This window comes from Rhinopithecus roxellana, chromosome 1 (genome assembly GCF_007565055.1).
Source record: "Rhinopithecus roxellana isolate Shanxi Qingling chromosome 1, ASM756505v1, whole genome shotgun sequence".
Taxonomy (NCBI): domain Eukaryota; kingdom Metazoa; phylum Chordata; class Mammalia; order Primates; family Cercopithecidae; genus Rhinopithecus; species Rhinopithecus roxellana.
The window spans coordinates 41,486,504-41,509,726 of NC_044549.1; the positions used below are offsets into that span (position 1 = coordinate 41,486,504).

General features: G+C 41.2%; 1 pseudogene; it reads right to left on the reverse strand.

The window, feature by feature from the left end:
• Positions 1 to 592: 592 nt before the first annotated feature.
• LOC104680988 lies at positions 593 to 856 on the reverse strand (annotated as a pseudogene).
• Positions 857 to 23,223: the final 22,367 nt, after the last annotated feature.

Sequence of the window (23,223 nt, forward strand, 5' to 3'; positions counted from 1 at the left end):
CACAGAACTAAAATCTACAATCTTAGTAAAAAACAGTTAAGTTTAGTTGGTTACTCTTTATTCTGTATTTATAACTTGTGCATCTTTAATTTCAAAGCATTGATAGTGATGCAATGCTTAAGCAAAAAAGAAGTTACAGAGAATGTATACTGTATGGCAAACCAGGGACTGGCTACTAAGTAAAGAGTGCTGTCATTATTCATCAAAAATAAAATTCATAGAGGTGTATTACTTTATGGAACTGTACAAAAAACAATTTAGGTTGCATGAATGTATTCAAAAGAGAAGATTAAAGTGCAACAGTGGTATTTTGGAGGCAAGCAACAGTTTGCTGTAAGATAGAAAACTTTTACCTGCATCTTTTAAATCAATGCTTTAAAAAATCTGAGTAGCTCTAACTACTTAAAATGCAAATCCTAATCAACCATAAAATCTTTGCTGGTTTCAGAGTCTGCTGAACCACAGGAAAGAAACCAGGAAGAAACACCAAATGATTATGATTTTGAAAACATGTTTCATCTGAACAGGAGAGATGCACTGTAACTTCCTATCTTGTAAAAAGATGGAATACCTCGCAAAACTAAGAAGGTGGTTAGAATACGGCATTCCATTCTGTTTTAACCAACCACTCCCAAACTAGTCCTTTAGCATGAATGATAACTTGTTTTGGTCTCTTCATTGTGCTCTTGCTCCCTGTATAGGTGGGTCTGATCACTCCCCCAGCTCTTGGATGATAGCCAGCAGTTTAGCACATCTGCTTTGGGGTCACTTGGCTGTTTCCAGTTCCCTGCGTATAGCCTAGGGATGGTGGCCTATAGTCACTCAGTAGCTGGTGATACTGTGAGAATAATACCATGTGGTACACACACACACACAGACTGGTGCTGAAAACTGTGGATGTCTTCAAGAAGCCCAGAGAATTTTGGGCTTTGGGATTAGAGACTGAAAACCCTGGATATGATCAAGAGTGATCTGTTCCCTGCTGTGCACACAGCAGATGAGGACACTTTGGCTTGTGGTTTCCTAATACACCGTCTTATCTATTTGTCCTCCAGGAAAGATACAATAGGACAGTCAGACACACAGATGTACACATGCACATGTGCGTGCATGCACGCACACACACACACACACACGCTCTAACAAATTTGAACAAGGCTAATAGGAAAATGAAATGAAATGGATTGAATATAGGAAAGGGTACAAAAATAATTTATTAGAAGGAATGGTGTGGAACAAAGCTAGCATTATTGATCACCAACTATGTGTCAGATATTCCATTATCTCATTTAATTATTTTCTTATTTTTTCATGGACAAATAAAAATTGTGTACATTTATGGTATAAAACATGATATTTTGAAGTATGTACATTGTGAAAGGGCTAAATCAAGCTAATTAACCTACATGTTACCTCACGTACTTCTCTTTTATTAGTGGTGAGAACATTTAAAATTTACTCTATTAGCACTTTTCAAGTATACAATACATTGGTCTTAAATTTAGTCACAATGTTGTAAAACAGATCTCAAATCATTTAATTTTTCAAGTTGGTATTATTATTCTCCTTTTACAAATAAGTAAACTGAGGCTTATTGAGATTAAATAGTTTGTCTAATGTCACATGTAATAACTGGCAGAGCCCAAATTCAGACTCTAATTTGTTGGATTTGAAAATCTTTGGCTTTGCCGTCTGTCTCTCATGGAAGAAGGTGGAGCTTGGGGTAATTGGCATTAGGAGATTAGGTAATAGAGATGGTTGGTTAAGTGCATGAGGTGGCCACAGAGGATGGATGTGGCTGGATTTCACTGTCTTCCTCCACCCCTCCTATTCTCATAGTTGTGATATACATTGCCTCAGAGTTGCAGCTTTCTTTCTCCCCAGGATGAACTTTAAAAAAATTTTAATTAACAAAAAGTACTTTTAATAACCAAATAGTTACAGGGTACAATGTGATATTTTGATCTATGTATTATATACATTTGAGAAAGATTAATCAAGCTAATTAATGTATCTATCTCACCAACTTATTTTTTTTGTTGGGAGATTAATAGTGAAGAGACAATAAAATAATAGTTAAAAATCTATTATTTTAGCAATTTTGAAATACGTGATACTTTTTTTTATTATTATACTTTAAGACTTTTTTTTAATTATTATACTTTAAGTTCTAGGGTACATGTGCATAACATGCAGGTTTGTTACATATGTATACTTGTGCCATGTTGGTGTGCTGCACCCATCAACTCGTCAGCACCCATCAACTCGTCATTTACATCAGGTAAAACTCCCAGTGCAATCCCTCCCCTCTCTCCCCTCCCCATGATAGGCCCCAGTGTGTGATGTTCCCCTTCCCGAGTCCAAGTGATCTCATTGTTCAGTTCCCACCTATGAGTGAGAACATGCGGTGTTTGGTTTTCTGTTCTTGCGATAGTTTGCTGAGAATGATGGTTTCCAGCTGCATCCATGTCCCTACAAAGGACACAAACTCATCCTATTTTATGGCTGCATAGTATTCCATGGTGTATATGTGCCACATTTTCTTAATCCAGTCTGTCACTGATGGACATTTGGGTTGATTCCAAGTCTTTGCTATTGTGAATAGTGCTGCAATAAACATACGTGTGCATGTGTCTTTATAGCAGCATGATTTACAATCCTTTGGGTATATACCCAGTAGTGGGATGGCTGGGTCATATGGTACTTCTAGTTCTAGATCCTTGAGGAATCGCCATACTGTTTTCCATAATGGTTGAACTAGTTTACAATCCCACCAACAGTGTAAAAGTGTTCCTATTTCTCCACATCCTCTCCAGCACCTGTTGTTTCCTGACTTTTTAATGATCGCCATTCTAACTGGTGTGAGATGGTATCTCATTGTGGTTTTGATTTGCATTTCTCTGATGGCCAGTGATGATGAGCATTTTTTCATGTGTCTGTTGGCTGTATGAATGTCTTCTTTTGAGAACTGTCTGTTCATATCTTTTGCCCACTTTTTGATGGGGTTGTTTGTTTTTTTCTTGTAAATTTGTTTGAGTTCTTTGTAGGTTCTGGATATTAGCCCTTTGTCAGATGAGTAGATTGCAAAAATTTTCTCCCATTCTGTGGGTTGCCTGTTCACTCTGATGGTAGTTTCTTTTGCTGTGCAGAAGCTCTTTAGTTTAATTAGATCTCATTTGTCAATTTTTGCTTTTGTTGCCATTGCTTTTGGTGTTTTAGACATGAAGTCCTTGCCCATGCCTATGTCCTGAATTGTATTACCTAGGTTTTCTTCTAGGATTTTTATGGTTTTAGGTCTAACGTTTAAGTCTCTAATCCATCTTGAATTAATTTTCGTATAAGGAGTAAGGAAAGGATCCAGTTTCAGCTTTCTACTTATGGCTAGCCAATTTTCCCAGCACCATTTATTAAATAGGGAATCCTTTCCCCATTTCTTGTTTTTCTCAGGTTTGTCAAAGATCAGATGGCTATAAATGTGTGGTATTATTTCTGAGGCCTCTGTTCTGTTCCATTGGTCTATATCTCTCTTTTGGTACCAGTACCATGCTGTTTTGCTTACTGTAGCCTTGTAGTATAGTTTGAAGTCAGGTAGCGTGATGCCTCCAGCTTTGTTCTTTTGACTTAGGATTGTCTTGGCAATGCGGGCTCTTTTTTGGTTCCATATGAACTTTAAAGCAGTTTTTTCCAATTCTGTGAAGAAAGTCATTGGTAGCTTGATGGGGATGGCATTGAATCTATAAATAACCTTGGGCAGTATGGCCATTTTCACGATATTGATTCTTCCTATGCATGAGCATAGTATGTTCTTCCATTTGTTTGTGTCCTCTTTTATTTCACTGAGCAGTGGTTTGTAGTTCTCCCTGAAGAGGTCCTTTACATCCCTTGTAAGTTGGATTCCTAGGTATTTTATTCTCTTTGAAGCAATTGTGAATGGAAGTTCATTCATGATTTGGCTCTCTGTTTCACTGTTACTGGTGTATAAGAATGCTTGTGATTTTTGCACGTTAATTTTGTATCCTGAGACTTTGCTGAAGTTGCTTATCAGCTTAAGGAGATTTTGGGCTGAGACAATGGGGTTTTCTAAATATACAATTATGTCATCTGCAAACAGGGACAATTTGACTTCTTCTTTTCCTAACTGAATCCCCTTGATTTCTTTCTCTTGCCTGATTGCCCTAGCCAGAACTTCCAACACTATGTTGAATAGGAGTGGTGAGAGAGGGCATCCCTGTCTCGTGCCAGTTTTCAAAGGGAATTTTTGCAGTTTTTGCCCATTCAGTATGATATTAGCTGTGGGTTTGTCATAAATAGCTCTTATTATTTTGAGATACGTTCCATCAATACCGAATTTATTGAGCGTTTTTAGCATGATGGGCTGTTGAATTTTGTCAAAGGCCTTTTCTGCATCTATTGAGATAATCATGTCGTTTTTGTCTTTGGTTCTGTTTATATGCTGGATTACGTTTATTGATTTGCGTATGTTGAACCAGCCTTGCATCCCAGGGATGAAGCCCACTTGATCATGGTGGATAAGCTTTTTGATGTGCTGCTGAATCCGGTTTGCCAGTATTTTATTGAGGATTTTTGCATCAATGTTCATTAGGGATATTGGTCTAAAATTCTCTTTTTTTGTTGTGTCTCTGCCAGGCTTTGGTATCAGGATGATGTTGGCCTCATAAAATGAGTTAGGGAGGATTCCCTCTTTTTCTATTGATCGGAATAATTTCAGAAGGAATGGTACCAGCTCCTCCTTGTACCTCTGGTAGAATTCAGCTGTGAATCCATCTGGTCCTGGACTTTTTTTGGTTGGTAGGCTATTAATTATTGCCTCAATTTCAGAGCCTGCTATTGGTCTATTCAGGGATTCAGCTTCTTCCTGGTTTAGTCTTGGGAGAGTGTAAGTGTCCAGGAAATTATCCATTTCTTCTAGATTTTCTAGTTGATTTGCGTAGAGGTGTTTATAGTATTCTCTGATGGTAGTTTGTATTTCTGTGGGGTCAGTGGTGATATCCCCTTTATCATTTTTTATTGCATCTATTTGATTCTTCTCTCTTTTCTTCTTTATTAGTCTTGCTAGCGGCCTATCAATTTTGTTGATCTTTTCAAAAAACCGGCTCCTGGATTCATTGATTTTTTTTGGAGGGTTTTTTGTGTCTCTATCTCCTTCAGTTCTGCTCTGATCTTAGTTATTTCTTGCCTTCTGCTAGCTTTTGAATGTGTTTGCTCTTGCTTCTCTAGTTCTTTTAACTGTGATGTTAGAGTGTCAATTTTAGATCTTTCCAGCTTTCTCTTGTGGGCATTTAGTGCTATAAATTTCCCTCTAAACAGTGCTTTAAATGTGTCCCAGAGATTCTGGTATGTTGTATCTTTGTTCTCATTGGTTTCAAAGAACATCTTTATTTCTGCCTTCATTTCGTTATGTACCCAGTAGTAATTCAGGAGCAGGTTATTCAGTTTCCATGTAGTTGAGCGGTTTTGATTGAGTTTCTTAGTCCTGAGTTCTAGTTTGATTGCACTGTGGTCTGTGAGACAGTTTGTTATAATTTCTGTTCTTGTACATTTGCTGAGGAGTGCTTTACTTCCAATTATGTGGTCAATTTTGGAATAAGTGCGATGTGGTGCTGAGAAGAATGTATATTCTGTTGATTTGGGGTGGAGAGTTCTGTAGATGTCTATTAGGTCTGCTTGCTGCAGAGATGAGTTCAATTCCTGGATATCCTTGTTAACTTTCTGTCTCATTGATCTGTCTAATGTTGACAATGGGGTGTTGAAGTCTCCCATTATTATTGTATGGGAGTCTAAGTCTCTTTGTAAGTCTCTAAGGACTTGCTTTATGAATCTGGGTGCTCCTGTATTGGGTGCATATATATTTAGGATAGTTAGCTCTTCCTGTTGAATTGATCCCTTTATCATTATGTAATGACCTTCTTTGTCTCTTTTGATCTTTGATGGTTTAAAGTCTGTTTTATCAGAGACTAGGATTGCAACCCCTGCTTTTTTTTGTTCTCCATTTGCTTGGTAGATCTTCCTCCATCCCTTTATTTTGAGCCTATGTATGTCTCTGCATGTGAGATGGGTCTCCTGAATACAGCAGACTGATGGGTCTTGACTCTTTATCCAGTTTGCCAGTCCGTGTCTTTTAATTAGACCATTTAGTCCATTTACATTTAAGGTTAATATTGTTATGTGTGAACTTGATCCTGCCATTATGATATTAACTGGTCATTTTGCTCGTTAGTTGATGCAGTTTCTTCCTAGCCTCGATGGTCTTTACATTTTGGCATGTTTTTGCAATGGCTGTTACTGGTTGTTCCTTTCCATGTTTAGTGCTTCCTTCAGGGTCTCTTGTAAGGCAGGCCTGGTGGTGACAAAATCTCTAAGCATTTGCTTAGCTGTAAAGGATTTTATTTCTCCTTCACTTATGAAACTTAGTTTGGCTGGATATGAAATTCTGGGTTTAAAATTCTTTTCTTTAAGAATGTTGAATATTGGCCCCCACTCTCTTCTGGCTTGTAGAGTTTCTGCTGAGAGATCTGCTGTTAGTCTGATGGCTTCCGTTTGCGGGTAACCCGAGCTTTCTCTCTGGCTGCCCTTAAGATTTTTTCCTTCATTTCAACTTTGGTGAATCTGGCAATTATGTGTCTTGGAGTTGCTCTTATTGAGGAGTATCTTTGTGGCGTTCTCTGTATTTCCTGAATTTGAATGTTGGCCTGCCCTACTAGGTTGGGGAAGTTCTCCTGGATGATATCCTGAAGAGTGCTTTCCAACTTGGTTCCATTTTTCCCCTCACTTTCAGGCACCCCAATCAGACGTAGATTTGGTCTTTTTACATAATCCCATACTTCTTGCAGGCTTTGTTGATTTCTTTTTCTTCTTTTTTCTTTAGGTTACTCTTCTTGCTTCATTTCATTCATTTGATCCTCAATCGCTGATACTCTTTCTTCCAGTTGATCGAGTCAGTTACTGAAGCTTGTGCATTTGTCACGTATTTCTTGTGTCATGGTTTTCATCTCTGTCAGTTCGTTTATGGCCTTCTCTGCATTAATTATTCTAGTTATCAATTCTTCCACTCTGTTTTCAAGATTTTTAGGTTCTTTGCTCTGGGTATGTAATTCCTCCTTTAGCTCTGAGAAGTTTGATGGACTGAAGCCTTCTTCTCTCATCTCGTCAAAGTCATTCTCCGTCCAGCTTTGATCCGTTGCTGGCGATGAGCTGCGTTCCTTTGGATGGGAGATGTGCTCTTATTTTTTGAATTTCCAGCTTTTCTGCCCTGCTTCTTCCCCATCTTTGTGGTTTTATCTGCCTCTGGTCTTTGATGATGGTGACATACTGATGGGGTTTTGGTGTGGGTGTCCTTCCTGTTTGTTAGTTTTCCTTCTAACCCTCAGCTGTAGGTCTGTTGGAGATTGCTTGAGGTCCACTCCAGACCCTGTTTGCCTGGGTATCAGCAGCAGAGGCTGCAGAAGATAGAATATTGCTGAACAGCGAGTGTACCTGTCTGATTCTTGCTTTGGAAGCTTCCTCTCAGGGGTGTACTCCACCGTGTGAGGTGTGGGGTGTCGGTCTGCCCCTAGTGGGGGATGTCTCCCAGTTAGGCTACTCAGGCATCAGGGACCCACTTGATCAGGCAGTCTGTCCGTTCTCAGATCTCAGCCTCCGTGTTGGGAGATCCACTGCTCTCTTCAAAGCTGTCAGACAGAGTCGTTAGCGTCTGTAGAGGTTTCTGCTGCTTTTTTTTTAATTGTTGTTGTTGTTGTTTAGCTGTGCCCTGTCCCCAGAGGTGGAGTCTACAGAGACAGGCAGGCCTCTTTGAGCTGCTGTGAGCTCCACCCAGTTCGAGCTTGCCAGTGGCTTCGTTTACCTACTTAAGCCTCAGCAATGGTGGGCTCCCCTCCCCCAGCCTCACTGCTGTCTTGCTGTTAGATCGCAGACTGCTGTGCTAGCAATGAGGGAGGCTCCGTGGGTGTGGGACCCTCCCGGCCAGGTGTGGGATATAATCTCCTGGTGTGCCCGTTTGCTAAGACCCTTGGTAGAGCGCAGTATTGGGGTGGGAGTTACCCGATTTTCCAGGTGTTGTGTGTCTCAGTTCCCCTGGCTAGGAAAAGGGATTCCCTTCCCCCTTGCGCTTCCCAGGTGAGGCGATGCCTCGCCCTGCTTCAGCTCTCGCTGGTCAGGCTGCAGCAGCTGACCAGCATGGATTGTCCGGCACTCCCTAGTGAGATGTACCCAGTACCTCAGTTGAAAATGCAGAAATCACCTTTCTTCTGTGTCACTCGCGCTGGGAGCTGGAGACTGGAGCTGTTTCTATTCGGCCATCTTGCTCTGCCCCCATGATACATTATTATTAACTGTGGTCACCTATCGGACAGTGCAATAGGTCACTAAAACTTATCCCTCCAGTCTAACTGAAACTTGGTACTTTTTGGTGATTAACATTGTCGCTTTCCTTATCCCTTCTCCTGCCCCAGCCTCTGATAACCACCTTCTACACTTTGTTTCTATGAGATTGACTTTTTTCGATTTTACGTATAAGTGCAATCACAGTATTTTGTCTTTCTGTGCCTGGCTCATTTCACTTAACATAAATTCCTCCAGTTCCAGCTATGTTGCTGTTAATAATAGAATTTCCTTCTTTTTGAAGATTGTATAGTATTCCATTGTGTATATATACCACCATTTCTGTATCCATTCATCCTTTGATAGACATAGTTTGAATCCCTATCTTGGCTATTGTGAATAATGCTGGAATGAATACGGTAGTGCAGGTATCTCTTAGATATGCTAATTTCAAATTTCAATTTCTTTGGAAATAGGATGGTTGGATCGTATGGTCATTCTATTTTTAGGTGGTTTTTTTTTTGAGATGGAGTTTCATTGTTGTCATCCAGGCTGGAATGCAATGGTGTGATCCCAGCTCACTGCAATCTCTGCCTCCTGGGTTCAAGTGATTCTCCTGCCTCAGCCTCCTGAGTAGCTGGGATTACAGGTGCCTGACACCATGCCTGGCTAATTTTTGTATTTTTAGTAGAGACTGAGTTTCACCAGGTTGGCCAGGCTGGTCTCAAACTCCTGACCTCAGGTGTTCTGCCCACCTCAGCCTCTCAAAGTGCTGGAATTACAGGCGTGAGCCACTGCTCCCAGCCTTATTTTTAGTTTTTTTAAGGCACCTCCACACTATTTTCCAAAATGGCTGTACTAATTTCCATTCCCAACAACAGTATACAAGGGTTCCCTTTTCTTCACATCCTTCCCAACCTTGTAATCATTCACCTTTTTAATAGTCATTTTAACAGGTGTAAGGCTATATCTCATTGTGGTTTTAATTTGCATCTCCCTGATAATTAGATATGTTTGAACATTTTTTTTTCATATATATGTTGGCCACTTGTATCTTTCTTTGAGAAATGTCTGTTCAGATCTTTTGCCCATTTAAAAATCAAGTTATTTGTTTTCTTGCAATTAAGTTATTTGACTTCCTTATGTATTTTAGCCCTGTATCGGACGTATGGTTTGCAAATATTTTCTCCCAGTTCACGGGTTGTCTTTTCACTTAATTGTTGGCTTTGCTGTGCAGAAGCTTTTTAGTTTGGTGCAATCCCATTTGCCTATTTTCACTTTTGTTGCCTGTGCTTTTGGAATCATAAACTTTTATTTCAAGGGAAAATGCTGGACTCAGTTCTGCTCTCATCTTAAATCTGAAGGGAGTTGGCCAGGTCTCCTCTTCTTGAGGGTACATGACTAAGAGGGATGGGAGGGGGCCAACAGCACAGAGACCCATTGCCAAGAACATCTCAGGGTGGAGAGACCTTTGGAACATTTTTTTCCACTCTGCATCAGAGAGAATAAAATTGATTAGCATTTAATTGGTTTCAGCTGTTCTTAACATGTTACATAGAAAACGTCAATGTACTTTGCTAAATTCAATATTCCTTATGGTTAACAGACTGAAAACCAGAAACGTCCTTGAAGAAAACACCAGAAATCAGTGCTTTAGATCACACTGAGTTGTTTGCTATTGGTCACCCACTTGGAATGTTCTGGGAATGCTAACTACTTTGGATTGGATATATTCAGAAAAGAAACAAATCTTTGTCTGGTAAGACTATTGGGTGGATAGCTGCCTAGGAATCAAGATCTCTGTTGCAGTTCCAGCTTTCCCTGCACAGCCATGTGATTTTGGGTAAACTTCTTCACCTCTCTGGATTATATTCAGGTTTCTAATCTAGAAAATGAGGAGATGAGCTCAGCGATCTCCAACGTTGCTTTCATCTCTTACACGTACAATTGATTTGCTTCATTCTGATGCTTCACTACAGTTCTGGAAAAACTATGATACAATCATCTCTCCTTATGCAGTGTGCAGAATAGCAACAGCAAATTGTGTCTTGGAACCCAAGGAGGAAGAGGTCTCAAAGAAAATACACTGGTTAAGGCTTAAACAATAAGGCATTTTAAGTCTCAAAAGTCCAGAGGATAAATAAGGGGCTGGGAAAATCTGACTACTACACTGTATGTTCTTGGGCAAAGATACTTCAGTCCTTACTCTTCATATCTCCATCTACAAAACACAAATAAAGACATCTCCTGGTAATGCAAAAAGCTGTTAAGAGGTTTGGTCAAAAGCTAAGTTTAAATCATGGGTAGCAGACACTGATGGCTACAGATGGGCTGCAGCTTCAGTAACTGCTCTTTTTCAATCCTTGCTCTTGCCTGTATTCTCTTAAATTGTTCATTCTCCAACTTTTTCTGCCGTTATTTCTCCTGCCTTGCTACTTCTCTCTTGCTGAATCATATTCTTTGTGTCTTTCCTTTACCAAAACTCATGAATGACGAAAGTGGCAGCTAGAACAGTGAAAAGCTCCAGAGAATTTCTGTTCTATGGCCCAGCTGCTTAGGAGGCCCTGAGAGGAAGCCATCTGAAGCCCTGCTTGCTACCCACTTGCCTTTCTGGGGTGTCCAACAGCTGTTGGTCCCTTACTACTAGACCTCAAATTAGCATTCAACAGGCTGATTTGCAGGCCTAACTCCAAGGCTTGGGGAATTCCTGATCCATTTCCAGCAGCTCTGGGAGCTTTGTCGATGATCCCCAGAGCTATGAGGCTGAATGTGGACTTACTTATGCTTGAGCAGAGAGAAACATCAGGCACTTCCATGGAATGCCTTCTTCATCTCCCAAAGCTAAAGACTTTACTGAGCTTCTACGAATGTTAATGTCACGATAGCTCAGATTGTTGGACCCATAGCTAGTGCTGCTGAAACCATGGTCACAGGGTTTCATAAAAATCACAAGGCCAAAGCTGGCTCAAGGGAATGCTAGAGCCCTGCTATGGATGGTAATATTGAAAGAAGAGCTGTTGGCTTTGACTACGATGGTTCTCTGGGCGTTAATGCTCTTCCTAGATGAAGCAGATTTATGTTAGCAATGCAAAAAGTTATGATATTGAGGCCAAGACCAGATATTGGAAGTTGCAGGCTGTTTGTAAACTTCAGGAGGGGTACTATATCAACATGGAACTCTCTTTCCCAGGGTCAAATCACGCATGGGCAATCTGAAATGAGGGAGAGAGTTCAGTCTTGGTCATTGACTCAGTATCTGGGACTGCCAGCCTTACTAGACTGGAGAATAGGTGAACACTGCTCTCTTCTGAAAATGGCATACGTGCACCTAAGAGGGGAATAAAGACTTATAGGCAGCTAGGTCTTCCCAGTCCCTTCTAGTGCCTCTTTACCATACTCAGGGTAAGACTTGCCTGCAAATCAGTGATTCTAGAAGGCAACACAGCATTTCTCAACTTTCCTTCTCAGTAAGTAGTGGGATATTCGATCTCTCTGAATGACCCTAGAGAGCCTATTGAGTGAATCCTCTTGTGCAGCGAAGTCCACAGTGCAACACTGCTGTGTGCTGAATACTCACTTGGAATCTGGTTCTCTTGTGATTTTAATTAAAACCTACTGAATGTTTCCTTGTCAACTTGGGAATGTTAGGACAACTAAATTCCTCTTCAAAGACTTAAATTCCTGCCACTTGTGAATAAACCCTACCTGCTTCTTGCAAATCGCACGTTTACCCTATTTGGAAAGGTTTAAGTCTCAAGCCAGTTAGGTCGGCTTAGATTGTGTGGTCCAACCCCAGCCAACAGGGGAAAGACACAGAAACAGGAACTGTATTAGGGTTAAAAACCCCTTCCCTCCTTTGTTCAGTGGGCTCTTGTGATTGTAACAGGCACAAACAGCACCCTTCTGCAGAAGCAAAGGTGCCTGGCTGAGAAATTTTCTGTCTAAGCACAGGTTTCTTTTGGCTACCCCGAGCGATTGTTTCCAACAAATTTGGGGACTCATCTGGGATCCCATTCTCCTTCGGGAGGGGCTAGTGATTATCTGTCATGGGGAGATGCATCCCACTGCCTTGTTGTGGAGGCCCCAGGAGCGGAGGATCGAGTCCTGCCAGAAGCAATGACTAAACCCAGACTCTGAACAATGCGGGCATAGAAGGATCCTTAAGAACTCTACGGCGACCAGGTAACTCTGCACAGACCAAGGTAAGAAACATCGCTATTGGGGTGACAAAGTATTCCTTGGTGGTCAGGATCTCTGGAGGTTGAAAGTGTGTGAGTGAGACTTGCCATTGGGTGCAAAGCGAGTGTGGAGTCCGGACTTGGTTCTGTGGTCACCTCATACGGCTTAGGGTGGTTTTCCAGTTGGGGGATTATATTGACCGGCCAATGCTAAGAGGTACTTAAAATACCCACAAGAGAAGCAGCCAATAAGGACAAGTCAGTGCTCACGACAGTGCAAGAAACCTCCAGTGGGCAAAGGGGAGGTTGAACCTCTAGGATACGGAGGTGCAAGAAATCTCTAATATGAGAGATTGAGCCTCACCAACCTCCAGGATGGGAAATACCCCAAGTAAAACAGGGACTACAAAAGGCCAAGCAGACAATAAAATTCCGCTTGACAGTCCCCTAAGCCTTATGTTAAAATGCTGGAAGGATAATGAAAAGACCAAACACAGGAATACACAGCAAATGATAAAGTATTGCTGTTTTATTTGGACTAGGGAACCCATCCTTAGACCTTTGGTCTATTGGCCAAAGTTTGGGTCAGACAAGGACTGGATATGCCAACTCCTGATCCAGTATGGCAATGATAAAAATCCAGTTTCTCAAGAGATTACAGTCTATATTGGAGAGAAGGACTTGTCCTCCTTTATCCCCTAGAGAATGAAAAGCAAAACCAAACTCAATACCCCACAAGGACGACCTAGCTAAGTCAAATTCTATATCTAAAGATGCATGGGATCCTCTAGCCCATCTTCCTCTGCCTACTCCTCTGCCCCAGGTTGAACACTCAGTCCCTCCCCCTTATAACCCTGTCCCATGGGCCTTGCTACCCCACATCCCTGCTGGACAGCCACTCAAATATGCCCCTTCCTCAGGAAAGCTCCAGTGAGAAATAGAACAATGCCGAAGGGGTATTCAAAACTTTCCTTTCCCCTCTTCCTCAAAGAAGTCTGCCCAAACCCTTTTTCTCTTAAGGGAAGTACCACTAGGAGGAGTGGATATTGGCTTCATAAATGCCCCCTTAACTAGTTCAGAGGTTATAAATCTGAAAAAGGAACTCAAGCCACTGTTAGATGACCCTTTTGGAGTTGCAGATCAAATTGGTCACAGACCAATTTCTGGGGCCACAACTGTACACTTGGGCTGAATTAATGTCTATTCTAGGTATTCTCTTCTCAGGAGAGGACAGAACCATGATCCACAGGGCTGCTATGATAGTCTGGGAGTGTGAACACTCTCCTGGTCAAAATGTCCTTGCAGCGGAGTATAAATGACCAGACATGGACCCTCAGCGGGACAATAACAATGCGGCCCATTGGGAAAACACGAGAGATCTCAGAGATTTGATAATTAAAGTGATTCAGGAATCACATCCTCTAACCCAAAATATTTCCCGAGCATTTAATGTACAACAAGGGAAAGATGAGGAGCCCATGGAATTCTTAAACCGACTTAAGGAACAGATAAGAAAACAGGGAGGTTGCTGGGCGCGGTGGTTCACGCCTGTAATCCCAGCACTTTGGGAGGCCAAGGGAGGCGAATCACAAGGTCAAGAGATTGAGACCATCCTGGCTAACACAGTGAAACCCTGTCTCTACTAAAAACACAAAAAATTAGCCGGGTGTGGTGGCGGGCGCCTGTAGTCCCAGCTACTTGGGAGGCTGAGGCGGGAGAATGGCGTGAACCCGGGAGGTGGAGCTGGCAGTGAACCGAGATCGCACCACTACACTCTAAGCTGGGCAACAGAGCAAGACTCCATTTCAAAAGAAAAAAAAAGAAAAGAAAATATGGAGGTTTAAACATAAAGGACCCACTGGGATAAGTGATGTTAAAACTCTTCTTTGTCACCAATAGTTGGCCAGACATTACAAAGACATTACAAAAGATAGAAAATTGGAAAAAGGTACATGTACAGAGGGAAGAGGAAAGGCAGAAGCAAAAGGCAAAAATTATGCTGTCCACCCTACAACAGGGAACTCTTCAACAGGGGTCCCAAAGAAATAGAACTTGTAAACCTTCCAAGTACTTGGCTGCCACACCCTATACAGGAAGCAAAGGGATGAAACCCAAGAGTCAGGGAACAGGAAGGGGGAGAGGGGAAAACAGATGTTTCAGGTGTGGAAAGCCAGGACACTTTAAGAGGGAATGTCCCAAATGGGAGAGAGAGAAGGAAGTCCTTTCACTTGTGACATTTGAAGAAGAATAGGCAGTCAGGGGCTCTACATCTTCCATCTCGAGTCCCACCAAGAGCCCTTGATAAATTTTACTGTGGGACCCAAATAAGAGATGGTTCACAGACTCAAGAATTTTAAAATATGAAGCCATCTTACTAGAGAGAGATGACCTAACACTAACCACTGACAATTCATTCAACCCCACTGCTTTCCTAAGAGGAAATCAAAACCCAGAAGAACCTGAGCGTAAATGCTTAGATCTAATCAGTTATCAAACTAGAGTCAGACTGGATCTAAGCGAAACCACCTTCCAAACAGGGCATCACCTCTTTATAGATGGTTCCTCCCAGGTCATTGGAGGAAAAGGGCACAACGGGCACTCCATAGTTGATGGGGAAACCCTTACAGAGGTAGAGTCAGGAAGACTGCCAAATAACTGGTCTGCCTAAACATGTAAACTGCATTAAACCAAGCATTAAAATCCCTACAGAATCAGGAAGGAACTATTTACACTGACTCCAAGTATGCCTTTGGAGTAGTCCATACCTTTGGAAAGATCTGGACCAAACAAGGCCTCATCAATAGTAAGGGCCAAGATTTGGTCCACAAGGAATGAATAATGCAAGTACTAGAAAATCTTCAGCTATTGGAAGAAATTGCAATTATCCATGTCCCAGGACACTAAAAGAACCCGTCTTTTGAAATCCGGGGAAATAACCTCACAGATGAAATAGCTAAGCGAGCTGCCTCTTCCCAAGAGGCACCCATTTTCCATCTAACCCCTTGTCCCCCCGATCCGGCTTCAATCCTCATCTTCTCCCATGCAGACCAAGAGACACTAAAGAAAATAGGAGCTAAGGAGAGCCTAGAGGGAAAGTGGGTACTACCAGATGGAAGGGAAACATTGACAGCTTCGTCAAGGAACTCACTGGGGTCCACAAGCTGTGTGTGATGCAGCCCTCAGAGTCTGTGGGTGTGTAGGGATATATACCCTCACTAGCCAAGTGGCAGATGGTTGCATAGTGTGCAGAAAAACTAATAAGGAAACCCTAAAGAAGCAACCTCCTGGGGGAAGAAACCCAGTGTTGAGGCCATTCCAAAGTGTCCAATTTGATTACACTGAAATGCCCCCAACAGGCCGCCTCAAGTATTTACTAGTCATAGTAGACCATCTCACCCACTGGGTAGAAGCCATCCCCTTCCCAAGTGCAACAGCCAGTAACGTAGTCAAAGCCCTGTTGGAACAGGTCATACCCAGGTTTGGACTAATAGAGAACATTGATTCAGACAATGAGACCCACTTCACTGCACACATCATTAAGGGGCTAACCCAAGCACTAGAAATAAAATGGGAATATCATACTCCCTGACATCCACCCTCATCAGGGAGGGTAGAAAAAATGAATCAAACTCTAAAAAACCACCTAACCAAATTAATCTTTGAAACCCAGTTACCATGGACTAAATGCCTTCCCATTGCCTTACTAAGAATCCGAACTGCCCCTCAAAAATATCTTGGCCTGTTCCCTTATGAAATGCTCTACAGGCTGCCTTATGTAAATTCCATTACTGACCTTCCTACATTTAAGACAAAAATAAATTATTTTCTCAAAAGAAAATATGTATTTGGTCTGTCTTCCACCCTTTCCTCCGTCAGAACTCAAGGTCTCCTAGTGCAAACTCCACCCCTTGAATTCCCAGTTCACCAACACCAGCCCGGAGATTATGTCTTTATCAAAAGTTGGAAAGAGAGAAAGCTTGAACCAACCTGGGAAGGACCTTATCTAGTACTCCTAACCACTGAGACAGCAATCCAATGGCCGAGAAAGGGTGGACCCACCACACTCGATTGAAAAGAGTCCTACCCCCTGCAAAGTCATGGAACATCACTCCAGGACCAACGTCTCCAAAGTAACATTCAAAAGGGTTTAATCAGTCTTTTTCTTCTTCCTTTAGCTACCTGAGGACATCTTACCATGAATGTAATCTGATCACCCTTTCCCCAAACAATTACATTTGATGCTTGTCTTGTCATGCCTTGTGGGGATCTCAAAAATCAAAGACAGCTATCTCCCTCAGAAAAATACCTTTGTCCCTCCAGAGAAACTGACACCCCCACCTCTTGCAATTGGTGGGGACACACCCAAAGTTGGGGATTATGTTATCAGTGCGGTGATGTTCTCTGGACCACTAAACATCAGGGCTGGACCTCCTCAGTGGGTGGCACCGAACTAAAACTCTATCTCCACTTCACCAAAGGAACCCCTCCCCCAATTGTCGGTCTTATCATTGCAACCCAGTACTTACCTCTATTAATATCCCTACCTCCACCAACCCTACACCCACTTTAAAGTGCTTTTATGGCCTGGGAGTGGATATCACTGGAAAGGACTCTATGGGCTTCTTTCAAATGTGCTTTGTTTCTTCTCCTCCATCTCCCACCATTGCCTCTTCCCCAAACCCACAAAATTAAACCATTTATTGCTTCATGCCCAACGACAAAGCCAAAGTAGCTGTACTAGAAGTCAAAGACTTAAAGCAAATCCTAGCCATAGAAACCAGGTATCAAGATGTAAACGTCTGGCTGGAAAGGATTAAATATTCTGGTTGCACCCTAAATAAAAGTGATTGTTACACTTGTGCAACGGGCAGGTTAGAGACCCAAACTGTTTCCTTCCCACGCAGATGGGCCAACCGACCAGGTATGGACTGTACAATAGCTCTCTTCCAGCACCCCACAGCCTGGGAAAACAAGTCATGTGCCGCTCTTTCACTACTTTTCCCAAAGGTCAGGAAACCTATGGGACAGCCCCCAAGGGCCATTTGACTTCCAGCTCACAATGCCAATTTTACCTTGGGTCTCTCTTGGCAAGGGAAAATTTTGACATTCCTTGAAAAGCTGACAGGATGTGGTGGGCCTAAACATTTTCAAGAGCTAACCAATCAGTCGGCCCTAGTCCATCCCTGAGTAGATGTGTAGTGGTATTGTGGGGGACCAATATGGGGTACACTGCCAAGCAGTTGGAGTGGCACTTGTGCCCTAATCCAATTGGCTATCCCTTTCACCTTGGCATTTCATCAACCAGACAAAAAACAGGTAACCCGGAAAAAAACGAGAAGCCCCTCATGGGTCCTTTGACCCCCACATTTACATAGACATGTAATCGGGGTCCTGTGGGGGTACAAAATGATTTCAAAGCTCAAAATCAAATAGCCACTGGGTTTGAGTCTATCTTATTCTGGTAGTCCACTATAAACAAAAATGTAGACTGGATAAATTATATATACTACAATCAGTAGCGATTTGTCAATTATACTAGAGATGCCATAAAAGGAATAACTGAACAGTTAGGCCCTACCAGCCAGATGGCATGGGAAAATAGAATATCCCTTGACATGATATTGGCCAAAAGAGGCGGAGTCTGTGTGATGATTGGGGTCCGGAATTGTACCTTTATTTCTAATAATACAGCCCCCAGTGAGACAATCACAAAAGCCTTACAAGGCCTTACCACTCTAGCAAATGAATTAGCCAAAAACTCTGGAATAGACAACCCCTTTACGGGCCTGATGGAAAGGTCGTTTGGAAAATGGAAGGGACTCATGACCTCAATCTTTACCTCCCTTCCAATTGTTACAGGTGTACTCATCCTGTGGGCTGCTGTATCATACCTTGTGTTCATGGGTTAACCCTCATAGAAGCAGCTCTCACAAAAATCTTTCTCACCCCTCCTGCTCCATGCTCAGATAAGCTCTTGCTCCTAGATAATCAAGAAGAACAACAAGGCTGAATCCTGTTGAAGAAATTTGAAGAGGAAGAACTATAAAATAGAAGAGGGGAAATTGTTAGGACAACTAAATTCCTCCTCAAAGACTTAACTTCCTGCCACCTGTGAATAAACTCTACTCCCTTCCTGCAAATTGCACATTAACCCTATTTGGAAAGGTTTAAGTCTTAGTCAGTCAGGTCAGCCTAGATTGTGCGGTCCAACCCCAGCCAATAGGGGAAGGACGTAGAAACAGGAACTGTGTTAGGGTTAAAAACCCCTTCCCTCCTATTTTCGGTGTCCTCTTGTGGTTGTAACAGGTGCAAGCAGCACACTTCTGCAGAAGTAAAGGTGCCTTGCTGAGAAATTCTAAGCGTGGGTTTCTTTTGGCTACACCAAGCACTTGCTTCCGACAGGAATGTTATACTATTTCAGGCATCATTCCTGTTGAGTTTACCCATGGTTAGAAATGTAAGGGAGTCCATGGAATAGAAATGAGGGAAGAATTAAAGTTCTTTGTAAACTCTAAATGCCAGTGTTGTTTATTGTCATTATTGGTATCTAAAATGCCATAGACCCTCCCTCAGTGCTTCTCTTTCCTACGCATTGAGTCAGGGAATAGGGCTTTGTCACCTGGTGACTTACATGCTTATATTTCCCCAGGAGAAGCCCAACCCTATCCTTCTAGACTCATTAGGTCCTGATTCTGCTCTTCCTCCCCTTAGTCATATCAGTAGCCATACACACTGCCCCAGGTAATTCCTCTAATTTCCCAGCTCTGAGTCATCTTGAGTTACAAATGGATGATGGAAGGTCACATAATTTTTGTTTTATGATAAAGAGGAAAAATGAGGGAGCATTTATTCTTGCAGTCACTCTGTGCTCCTCAAATGTTGCTCTGGCTCAGGTATGGAAGAGGAGGGTGTGCCTGGAATCCTGCCTGAAGTCCCCCCAAGCTGTCAGGGCAGCCTCTGTTTCTCCTCGGCCCCCCTATCCCAGCCCTTCTAAAGGCTTCTCTTTCTTTCTCTGACATCCTGTTAGTATGAACTCATGTAAGCTATTTAATGAGCCAGGTAGCATTATCCAATTTTTATAAATTGAATGATAGTGGTTTATGAGAAAACAGCCATGATTATGAAAAGTGCCAGGAATATTAAGTTTTGCACTGCTGCTTTTGAATTGGCCTTTATTAAAAACTGCTTATAATTCTTCTGGGGTCAGTGCTGCTAAAAATATTAAAAATTGACCTAGAAATTCTGTACTTTCATTATGCCTATTTTCCCCAGTTATTTGTTTTCAGCCAGATAATTTGATATATCTTAAGATACGTTGCATTTGCCATAGGCCATAAACTTTATTTTCAGCTGCTGCACCCTGGAAACCCAAGATACTCAGAACATTGTTATTTATATTGAGAAAAAAAAGATTTTCTTTTAATCAATCACATTTACTTTAGCAGTAATTAGGTCAGCTGGAACAAATCTGCATTTTCCCAACATTTTTAGGGGTGGAGAAATGAAGAGAACTACTGTATCCCATAATTATGCATTCAGATATTGTACTATCAAAAAACACCAAATTAAGAAAAAACAATGGAACGAAATGGATAAATCCGAGAAAGCTCTCTTCTTCCCCTGCCACTCACCTTCCCCATTTTCTGGCTATTTGAGCATAAGCAGTTTCACTATTCTCCAGGAGAGTTTAAATTTTACTTCTTGTTAGGGTGACTATTACGAACTCCTCCCTAATTGAAGATTTTGTGTTCTGAAGTCATTGTGTTCTTAGGCTGTGGTCCAAAGTGAGTTCATTTTCTGGCTGCTGGGATTTAAGACAGACTTAAGAGAGATTTAATGTAAGGGCTGCAGTTTTGTGAGCCAAAGATGTCTTTTCTTTCTGACTCATATTAAATAGGACTGAACCATGTGTGAAGATGCCCATCAAATTTCTCCAAAATTTCAATTAAGTATTACAGAACTCTACTTGGCCAACGATGGGGTTAATTAAAATGTACATTGTGGATCTGATAAACTTAATTAATTGGCATTGTGAAAGAACAGGAACAGCTACTAAAAATCCAAAAATAACAGTTCTTGGCAAACAAATTAAACACATCAAAATTAATTTTAGCTGCTTCAAGAAGGTGACATGAGTTAGTTCATTTTTTTTTTAATGGGTTTGAATGGAATGGCAAAAGCATTCCATTCATCTTTGAAATTCTAGAGTTTCAAAAAGGAAATGAAGAGTTCATTAGTTGAGAGCCTGTCCATTAAGAATGGATGCAGCCATCTTAGCAACTAACATCAAGCCATCCAGTAACTGACATCACCGTGAACCAGAAAGTCAGCACTCCTGGAAGAGCCTGTGGTAGAACAAAATTGTCACTTAAAAGTTATCCCTCAAGGTAGTTACTCCTACCTTCAGGATGAAAAAAATAATGTTTCAGAAGTCACTTTAAAAGAGGATCCAAGATATACAAAAAAGATTTTTGTAGAAAGGAGTTCGGTGCAACATTCCTTATTAGGGTGAGAAATCAGAAACAGCCAAATAGACAGAAAGTAGAGGACTGGTTAAAGAAATTATGATACATTCACATAATTGAATACTATGCAATCATAAAATAATGTTATGCTGCAGTCATATTAAAGTTCATAAGAAAATGTTATAGTATATTAAGTTAATTATTATATCCAAAGAGAAAAAAGCAGGCTATGAAATAGTAGACTCCAAAATTTAACAGTGGCTATCTCTAAGGAAGGGCCAAAATACCTGATTTTTTTTTTTCTCTTCTACCCTTCCTATATTTTTCTTAGTAATTAAAGAAAGAGAAACAAATGTCATAAAAAGACACTTTATTTGAAAGTCTGCTGAGAAATAGCACATATTTTAATTCCTTATATTTTGACTATAACTTAAATTACTTGGCTTTTCAGAAACACATCTACTTCTTACATTTTTCATCAATTAAAAAAATCTGTCACTTCCTATCATATTTGGAAGCCTTCTGCTTTCTACTTAGGCAATACTTTGGGGAAGTTAAATGTGATTGTGCCAAAGTTGTCAAAATGGCCTTAATTTTGTTTCAGTGAAGTATCTTTAAAAGTTGTTAGATGCTGTTAATAAGCTGTTTAATTGGTCAAGAGGCAACAAGGCCTGCAATAAAACACCTCTTCACTACTGCAAATATCTTCATGGACAAACTCCATCCTCAAGCAACATGAAAACCCCAGAAACTGAAATGAAGACACAAGTGCTGAGCCAGGGAGCTCCTGCATGCAGAACACAGATCAAATTACTTGACTGAAGATGCAGAATAGAGGATTCCACCAGTAAGACTGTGTGCTGGGGAAAGATCAGGCCTTAGGTCAATACATTCTTGTGTAGCAGGAGCCCTGTCCACTGCAATTTCACAGGACAAATGAGAATGATTCTTGGTTAGAGGAGAAATTCCATTAAACTCTGTTATGCAAGAATGTCAGGAAACAGTGTTATTGTACTAGCTGCCCCTGATTTCAGACACATGTGTTGAGGGAAACCACATTTCAAAAACTACAAAATCTCAGTGATCTCATCTCATCTTTCTATTACACACACACACACACACACACACACACACACACACACACGCACCCATGCACACACACATGACGGGGAAAGAGAGACATTTTAAGATCATAGATTATTATGGCAATAGCTGAATTCTCAGTATTCTCTTCTGTCACATCTTTCTTCCTTTTTTTCTTTTTCTTTTTTTTTTTTAAAGATCAGATGTATTTGGGGAAAACAAAAAACCCACAACCCAAAGGATGGGATTTCACATCTCAAGACATCTCCCAGGTAATAAGTCTACAGATTACAAATCATTTTCATAGAAGATATTTTTGTACAAATTTTACATGTATTCAGGAGCAGGACATTAACCAATCCCCATTTCTATTTTAACAGGGGGTAAGGTAGGGGAGAGGGAAAAACAGTTTTGGATACAACTATTTGGAAGGAGAGTAGATATGAATGAAGGGGGCAAACCCTAGCTTTTCATTATCTACAATCAATGTTTTTTTTTTCTTAAAAAAAAAAAACCTTTTAATCTTCAATATCTCTTTAAAAGCCCACTGCTTACCTACTAGCCAATCCACCCCAATTATTTAAATTCACTTGGTACATACTTTTGTCCACAGGGTAAATTATATTCATTACGCCCACTGCTGCAGCACGTATAAACCAACACCCCCGCATGGCTGAACAGCGCCTAATCTAGGACTGATGGGAGAAGCACTTGCAAACCAAGATCAAGGTGTCATTTCTCTGCTAATACTGTCTACCAAACTGATCCCTACAAAAATGCACATAAAAGCAGGCAAGTTTAGCTACTGTGTTGCAAGAAAAACCAGGACCTTGTTAAATAGTTCTCTCCATTACCATTTATTCTCTCAAGGGAAGCTTAAAAAAAAAAGAAAAAGAAAAAGAAAAAGAAAAAACAACACATTGGTCTGGCCACCTCATAAATCCAACAAGCATTGGTGTGGCATTTCAGCAGAGAAGGAAACTTGGCGGGTGGGGGAAACCATTAAGGTTGTAAGAAAGGCTCCCAATTTAACTGTCCCTGTCCCTATTTATCCACCTTTATTCACCACCCAAGACCATCCATTACCCTGGAGCACTCTGATCTATAAAAGGGGTCAAAGCATCAAGTGAGAACCAAAAGACATCAAGAAGCCGATTTGC